Here is an 8,854-nt window from a genome sequence, read left to right on the forward strand (position 1 = left end):
AAAAGAATGAATTCCACTCTAGGCTTACTCGGAGCTCTGATGATAGAAAATAATAACTTTTATCCCGTGGGGTTGAGGATAGATTGGGAAAGACTAGAGACTCTCAGTCTTAACCCCCAAGTGGTAATCACTAGGGGAACGTTAAAAATATTGACCTACCTCCCCACAACCCTTCCCTTGTCCCTGTTTGCCCTGTCCAGGGAGGCCTAATTAAATTTGAATTTATAAACAATGAATAATATTTTTAGTATAAGTATTTCTCAAATATTGCATGGGGCATACTTATATTAAAAATTCATTATTTATCTGAAATTCAAATTTAACTATGCATCCTGTATTTTTTACTTGCTGAATCTGGCATACACACACCCTCCCTCCCCCATCCCCAAACCAGATTCAGAATTAAAAGGTCTGGTATTTTTAAAAAGTTCCTCAGGTGATTCTAATGTGCACCAAGATTCAGAAACACTGTGCTAAACCTTAAAATGTTCAAGCTGCAAAGCTCTGGAAGCTGAGGTTGGCAGAAGGCAAACTAAAGCAGGAAAGAAGAGAATGGGAAATGATTGTTAAGACAGGTCAGTGGAACCCATCACAACTTCTTTGAAGTCTTCTATTTTGTTGTCCTATGTTCTATATTTGTTATAATTTATTGAGGAGAACATTTACACTGCATCTATAGCCTCTCTGAACTACCATAACTTTGACTGATGCTGAATGAGCAATTCTTGGTGGTTATGCAGGGAGGTGTAGCCATGCTCTGTGTCAGTGACCCTTTCTGCCCCCCTCCAAACTATGTCCCCTGGTGACAGGGCTGACTGAACCTGAGGGAGACTCACAGCCCAAGACAATCAGTTTATAGTCTGGACAGTGGCCTATGAGGTACTGTGGTACAAGAGTTCTGCCCAGTAGGGTGATGATGATTGAACTAGACCAGATAGCTTCTCTCTGTGTGCATTTTATTTCTGGATACAGAGCACCAGATGTCTGATAATGGAAGCAGAATCAATTGGAATAGGTCAGGTCAGTGGCGCTCAAACTTCAGTGAGCATTAGAATAATTTTTAGGACTTATTAAAACACAGATTGCTGGTCCTCATTTCAGAGTTTCTGATTCAGTAGGTTTGGGCTGGAACCCAAGAATTTGCATTTCTAACAAATTTCTAGGTGATACTGCTGATTTTAATTCCGGGAACACACTCTGAGAATTACTGGGTTAGCTTCTGCTGCAGTAACAAACAAGCCCCGGATCTCAGTGGTTGAAGGAAACAAAGGTTTATTTCTTGTTTGGGCCAAGTGTTTGTTGTGGGTTGTCTGGGTGCTCAGCTTCCAATGTCAATGTCAGCTTCTTCACTCCGAGACCCAGACTGATGGAGTAGCCACTGTCTGGAACATCCTGGCCACCACAGCAGAAGACACAGGGAGTGCATGGTGAAGCACACCCGGGCTCTTAAAGTTTCCCCTGGAAGTGACATGTGTCACTTCTACTCGATTGCACTGACCAAAGAAAATCATAAGGCCCCACATAACTTCTAGTGGAGCAGGTAAACACAATCTTAATGTTTAGAAAGAGAGAGAACTAGAAGCTTTGCAAACTGCTCTAGTGATCAACCAGCAGCTGGAACTAAAAAAGACACACAGAAAGAGACCAGCACACAGAGGGCATGAGACCGCTGGAGCCAGGGATTGAGGAGAACCCTGGCTGGTTGGATGGTAGTGGCAGGGGAGAGTAAAGACAAGGCATGGATATACAGAGTTAAATGATGGTTGATGGCAGTTGTTGAAGCTGCTTTTGATCCTGAACCACCTCTAAAGCTGTTGCATTATGTTCTGATCACCATGGATGTGTTAATATAGGTATTCACACATCCCTGTGAGATTCTCAAATCCTTATTCCCACATACACCTGTAAGCTTGTAAAGCCTTCTCCCATGGGATCTCATCACATAACCAAGTCACCACCAACAAAGTGTGTCCCAGCAATTAAATTAATTTCAAGGTAATTTGGGTCTCCAACTTGTAGGTCTCAAACACCATGAAGTGAACATATAGACCAAAATAAAACATCTTACAATTTTTTAAAAATTTTCATTTTATATTGGAGCATAGTTGATTAACAATGTGTTAATTTCAGGTGTACAGCAGAGTGATTCAGCTATACGTATACATGTATCTATTCTTTTTCAAATTATTTTCCCATTTAGGTTATTGCAGAGTATTGAACAGAGTTCCCTGTGCTATACAGTAGGTCCTTGTTGGTTATCTGTTTTAAATATTGCGGTGCATACATGTCAATCCCAAACTCCCAATTAAAATTTTAAAGTACATTTTTCCCACATAAAGCCCCAATTCTGCCCCAGCCCCAGCCTTTGGATTTCTAGTTTTTCTCCTTCTTTTCCTTTTCTCCCAATTCTGCACTTCAAAATCCCCATAATCTGATTTAGCAATACAGGGGTGGGGACCAGCATAAGCAGGCCCAGCAGGACTCATGTGTGGTGGTTGGAGGGGGGAACGTTTAGAGATGCACTTAGGGTAATAGTCTGACCCATCACAACCTTGGGACAAACCCCCATTACTTTAGGAACCTGAGGGACATTCGGTTCCTTTTACTTAACAGCATCCAAACAACTTGGGCACGGACTTTCCTACCAGGAGTAAATGATTTCTAAGGTGAAAAATGTGTGTGGGGGGCTTAAATGTTCTGACAATGTTAACAAACAAAAAGAAAGTGGTAAATTTTCATCATTGCTCAACTGCTCATCTTTTGAATTTGAGCTTAGTCATGTCCAAAACATTCCCCCTGTGCTGGAATTTGGGGTCTACTTAGTTGCTTTCCCCCACTGTTTACTTGTCTAACACATGGGTTTACCATGAACCCTGTGATTCTTTCTCCTTACTGCTCTCTTCTGTTCAGTAAGTGACTGATTGGGCTTGAGTTCTGAATTTTGTCCATGTCCTAGGACTGCTTCTGTGAACACTTCTAGGGGCAGGCAATAGTTCTTTTGGGCTTGAGAAAGAGGGTCCCTTCTCTGGGCTCCATGCTTTAGCGGACTTTGGCTCCTGCCTCTCCTCTGGCCTCAGACCTCCCCACAGGGCGAGGACTCCCGGAGACGAATGGACAATGCCCACCTGTAGGCCTCCTTCTCACCACTTAGACATGGCCATGGAATTCCCAAGGGCTCTGAGCCTGCTTCTAGGGTCTGGGTGGGTCTTGTCCTCAGTCTTGAGTAGCCCAGAATGTGTCACTGCATGCATGCCCCTAGGCCCAAAATATGGCCAAGGGGTGGCTATTTGGAGTTGTGTAAATGGAGCTTGGACATGTGGCCTGGGAGTTTGAGGCCATGAGGGGACCTAGAGGTAAGAAGAGAAAGAGAATGGTTCATGGACTGGGGACCAGAGCTCTCTGCAGTATCACAATCGGGCACAGAAGTTCTAAGCACCCAAGAATTTTAACTTCAAACTTGACCTTCCACATGGTTCTGAGGGAGTATTCGTAAAGGTAGGTTGGATAGAATAGATTCTACCTGACAGCTTCTTAGGTTGGCTTGTACCCATAAGTATTCATAATTGTGGTACATAGGTCTCCACTTATATCCTCACCACAGACCCTGTAAATGTTAGACACAGACATGGAGGGTACGTGGAGAAATCAAGAGGCCGGGACTCAGATCTTGGCCTGGGGCAGGAAGAAAGAATCTGTCGATATAATTCCATGGAGCAAACACTGATGAGACTGCTTTGACTGTATAATTTTACAGATTTAAAAAACAGTGAGGGAGATTGTTTCAAGATGGCAGAGTAGAAGGATGTACTCTCACTCCCCCTTGCGAGAACAGTGGAATCACAACTAACTGCTGAAAAATCATCTATGGGAAGACACTGGAACTCACCAAAAAAGATACCCCACATCCAAAGACAAAGGAGAAGCCTCAGTGAGATGGTAGGAGGGGCGCAATCACAATAAAATCAAATCCCATAACTGCTGGGTGGGTGACGCACAAACTGGAGAACACTTATACCACAGAAGTCCACCCACTGGAGTGAACGTTCTGAGCCCCACATCAGGCTTCAGAACCTGGGGGTCCAGCAAAGGGAGGAGGAATTCCTAGAGAATCAGACTTTGAAGGCTAGCAGGATTTGACTACAGGACTGGGGGAAACAAAGACTCCACTCTTGGAGGGCACACACAAAGTAGTGTGCGCATCGAAACGCGGGGGAAGGAGCAGTGACCCCATAGGAGACTGAACCAGACCTACCTGCTAGTGTTGGAGAGTCTCCTGCAGAGGCGGGGGGTGGCTCTGTCTCACTGTGAGAACAAGGACACTGGCAGCAGAAGTTCTGGGAAGTACTCCTTGGTGTGAGCCCTCCCAGAGTCCGCCATTAGCCCCACCAAAAAGCCTGGGTTGGCTCCAGTGTTGGGTCGCCTCAGGCCAAACAACCAACAGGGAGGGAACCCAGCCCCACCCATCAGCAGTCAAGTGCATTAAAGTTTTACTGAGCTCTGCCCACCAGAGCAACAGCCAGCTCTACCCACCACCAGTCCCTCCCATCAGGAAACTTGCACAAGCCTCGTAGATAGCCTCATCCACCAGAGGGCAGACAGCAGAAGCAAGAACTACAATCCTGCAGCCTGTGGAACAAAAACCACATTCACAGAAAGACAGACAAGATGAAAAGGCAGAGGGATATGCACCAGATAAAGGAACAAGATAAAACCCCAGAAAAACAACTAAATGAAGTGGAGATAGGCAACCTTCCAGAAAAAGAATTGAGAATAATGATAGTGAAGATGATCCAGGACCTCAGAAAAAGAATGGAGGCAAAGATGGAGAAGATGCAAGAAATGTTTAACAAAGACCTAGGAGAATTAAAGAACAAACAAATAGAGATGAACAATACAATAACTGAAATGAAAACTACACTAGAAGGAATCAATAGCAGAATAACTGAAGCAGAAGAACGGATAAGTGACCTGGAAGACAGAATGATGGAATTCACTGCTGCGGAACAGAATAAAGAAAAAAGAATGAAAAGAAATGAAGACAGCCTAAGAGACCTCTGGGACAACATTAAACACAACAACATTCGCATTATAGGGGTCCCAGAAGAAGAAGAGAGAGAGAAAGGAACAGAGAAAATATTTGAAGAGATTATAGTCAAAAACTTCCCTAACATGGGAAAGGAAATAGCCACTCAAGTCCAGGAAGCACAGAGAGTCCCATACAGGATAAACCCAAAGAGAAACACGCCGAGACACATAGTAATGAAATTGGCAAAAATTAAAGACAAAGAAAAATTATTGAAAGCAGCAAGGGAAAAACAACAAATAACATACAAGGGAACTCCCATAAGGTTAACAGCTGATTTCTCAGCAGAAACTGTACAAACCAGAAGGGAGTGGCATGATATACTTAAAGTGATGAAGGGAAGAAGCTACAACCAAGATTACTCTACCTGGCAAGGATCTCATTCATATTCGATGGCGAAATCAAGAGCTTTACAGACAAGCAAAGGCTAAGAGAATCAGCACCACCCAACCAGCTCTACAGCAAATGCTAAAGGATCTTCTCTAAGTGGGTAACACAAGAGAAGAAAAGGACCTACAAAAACAAACCCAAAACAATTAAGAAAATGGTCATAGGAACATACATATCGATAATTACCTTAAACGTGAATGGATTAAATGCTCCAACCAAAAGACACAGGCTTGCTGAATGGATACAAAAACAAGACCCATATATATGCTGTCTACAAGAGACCCACTTCAGACCTAGGGAAACATACAGACTGAAAGTGAGGGGATGGAAAAAAATATTCCATGCAAATGGAAATCAAAAGAAAGCTGGAGTAGCAATACTCATATCAGATAAAATAGACTTTAAAACAAAGAATGTTACAAGAGACAAGGAAGGACACTACATAATGATCAAGGCATCAATCCAAGAAGAAGGTATAACAATTATAAGTATATATATATGCCCCCAACATAGGAACACCTCAGTACATAAGGCAACTGCTAACAGCTATAAAAGAGGAAATCGACAGTAACACAATCATAGTGGGGGACTTTTAACACCTCACTTACACCAATGGACACATCATCCAAAATGAATATAAATAAACAGAAGCTTTAAATAACACAATAGACCAGATAGATTTAATTGATGTTTAAAGGACATTCCACCCAAAAACAGCAGATTACACTTTCTTCTCAAGTGCGCATGGAACATTCTCCAGGATAGATCACATCTTGGGTCACAAATCAAACTTCAGTAAATTTAAGAAAATTGAAATCATATAAAGCATCTTTTCGGACCACAATGCTATGAGATTAGAAATCAATTACAGGGAAAATAACGTAAAATACACAAACACATGGAGGCTAAACAGTACGTTACTAAATAACCAAGAGATCACTAAAGAAATGAAAGAGGAAATCAAAAAATACCTATTGACAAATGACAATGAAAACACGACGATCCAAAACCTATGGGATGCAGCAAAAGCAGTTCTAAGAGAGGAGTTTACAGCAATACAAGCCTACCTGAAAAACAAGAAAAATCTCAAATAAACAATCTAACCTTACACCTAAAGGAAGTAGTGAAAGAAGAACAAACAAAACCCAAAGTTAGCAGAAGGAAAGAAACCATAAAGATCAGAGGAGAAATAAATGAAATAGAAACAAAGAAAATAGCAAACATCAATAAAACTAAAAGCTGGTTCTTTGAGAAGATAAAGTTGATAAACCATTAGCCAGACTCATCAAGAAATAGAGGGAGAGGACTCAAATCAATAAAATTAGAAATGAAAAAGGAGACGTTATAACAGACACTGCGGAAATACAAAGTATCCCAAGAGACTACTACAAGCAACTCTATGTCAATAAAATGGACAACCTGGAAGAAATGGACAAATTCTTAGAAAGGTATAACCTTCAAAGACCGAACCAGGAAGAAATAGAAAATATGAACAGACCAATCACACGTAATGAAATTGAAACTGTGATTAAAAATCTTCCAACAAAAAAAGCCCAGGACCAAATGGCTTCACAGGTGAATTCTATCAAAAATTTAGAGAAGACCTAACACCTATGCTTTTAAAACTCTTCCAAAAGTTGCAGAGAAAGGAACACTCCCAAACTCATTCTATGAGGCCACCATCACCCTGATACCAAAACCAGACAAAGATACTACAAAAAAAGAAAATTGCAGACCAATATCACTGATGAATATAGATGCAAAAATCCTCAAGAAAATACTAGCAAACAGAATCCAACAACACATTAAAAGGATCATACACCATGATCAAGTGGGATTTATCCCAGGGATGCAAGGATTCTTCAATATATGCAAATCAATCAATGTGATACACCATATTAACAAACTGAGGACTAAAATCCATATGATCATCTTAATAGATGCAGAAAAAAAAGTTTTGACGAAATTCAACACCCATATATGATAAAAACTCTCCAGTAAATGGGCACAGAGGGAACCTACCTCAACATAATATTGGCCATATATGACAAACCCACAGCAAACATCATTCTCAGTGGTGAAAAACTGAAAGCATTTCCTCTAAGATCAGGAAGAAGACAAGGATGTCCACTCTCACCACTAGTATTCAACATAGTTTTGGAAGTCCTAGCCACAGCAATCAGAGAAGAAAAGGAAATGAAAGGAATACAAATTGGAAATGAAGAAGTAAAGCTGTCACTGTTTGCAGATGACATGATACTATACATAGAGAATCCTAAAGATGCCACCAGAAAACTACTAGAGTTGATCAATGAATTTGGTAAAGTTGCAGGATACAAAATTAATGCACAGAAATCTCTTGCATTCCTATACAGTAATGATGAAAAATCTGAAAGAAAAATTAAGGAAACACTCCCATTTACCATTGCAACAAAAAGAATAAAATACCTAGGAATAAACCTACCTAGGGAAACAAAAGACCTGTATGCAGAAAACTGTAAGTCACTGATACCAGCAGATGGAGAGATATATCATGTTCTTGGATTGGGAGAATCAGTATTGTGAAAATGACTATAATACCCAAAGCAATCTACAGATTCGGTGCAATCCCTATCAAATTACCAATGTCACTTTTTACAGAACTAGAACAAAACATCTTAAAATATATATGGAGACACAAAAGAACCCGAATAGCCAAAGCAGTCTTGAGGGAAAAAAGCGGAGCTGGAGGAATCAGACTACTTGACTTCAGACTATACTACAAAGCTACAGTAATGAAAACAATATGGTACTGGCACAAAAACAGAAATATAGATCAATGGAACAAGGTAGAAAGCCCATAGATAAACCCACGTACCTGTGGTCAACTAATCTACAACAAAGGAGGGAAGGATATACAATAGAGAAAAGACAGTCTCTTCAATAAGTGGTGATGGGGGCTTCCCTGGTGGTGCGGTGGTTAAGAATCTGCCTGCCAATGGAAGGGACACGGGTTCGATCCCTGGTATGGGAAGATCCCACATGCCACAGAGCAACTAAGCCCATGCGCCACAACTACTGAGCTTCTGCTCTAGAGCCTGGGAGCCACAACTACTGAAACCAACGTGCTGCAACTACTGAAGCCCGCACACCTAGAGCCTGTGCTCTGCAACAAGAAAAGCTACCACAGTGAGAATCCCGTGCACCACAATGAAGAGTAGCCCCCACTCACCGCAACTAGAGAAAGCCTGTGCGCAGCAGTGAAGACCCAACACAGCCAAAAATAAATAAATAAATAAATTTATTAAAAATAATAATAGTAATTGGTGCTGGGAAAACTGGACAGGTACATGTAAAAGAATGAAATTAGAACACTCCCTAACACCATACACAAAGATAAAC

This window comes from Monodon monoceros, unplaced genomic scaffold (assembly GCF_005190385.1).
Source record: "Monodon monoceros isolate NGI ecotype Baffin Bay Population unplaced genomic scaffold, NGI_Narwhal_1 Super_Scaffold_16, whole genome shotgun sequence".
Taxonomy (NCBI): Eukaryota; Metazoa; Chordata; class Mammalia; order Artiodactyla; family Monodontidae; genus Monodon; species Monodon monoceros.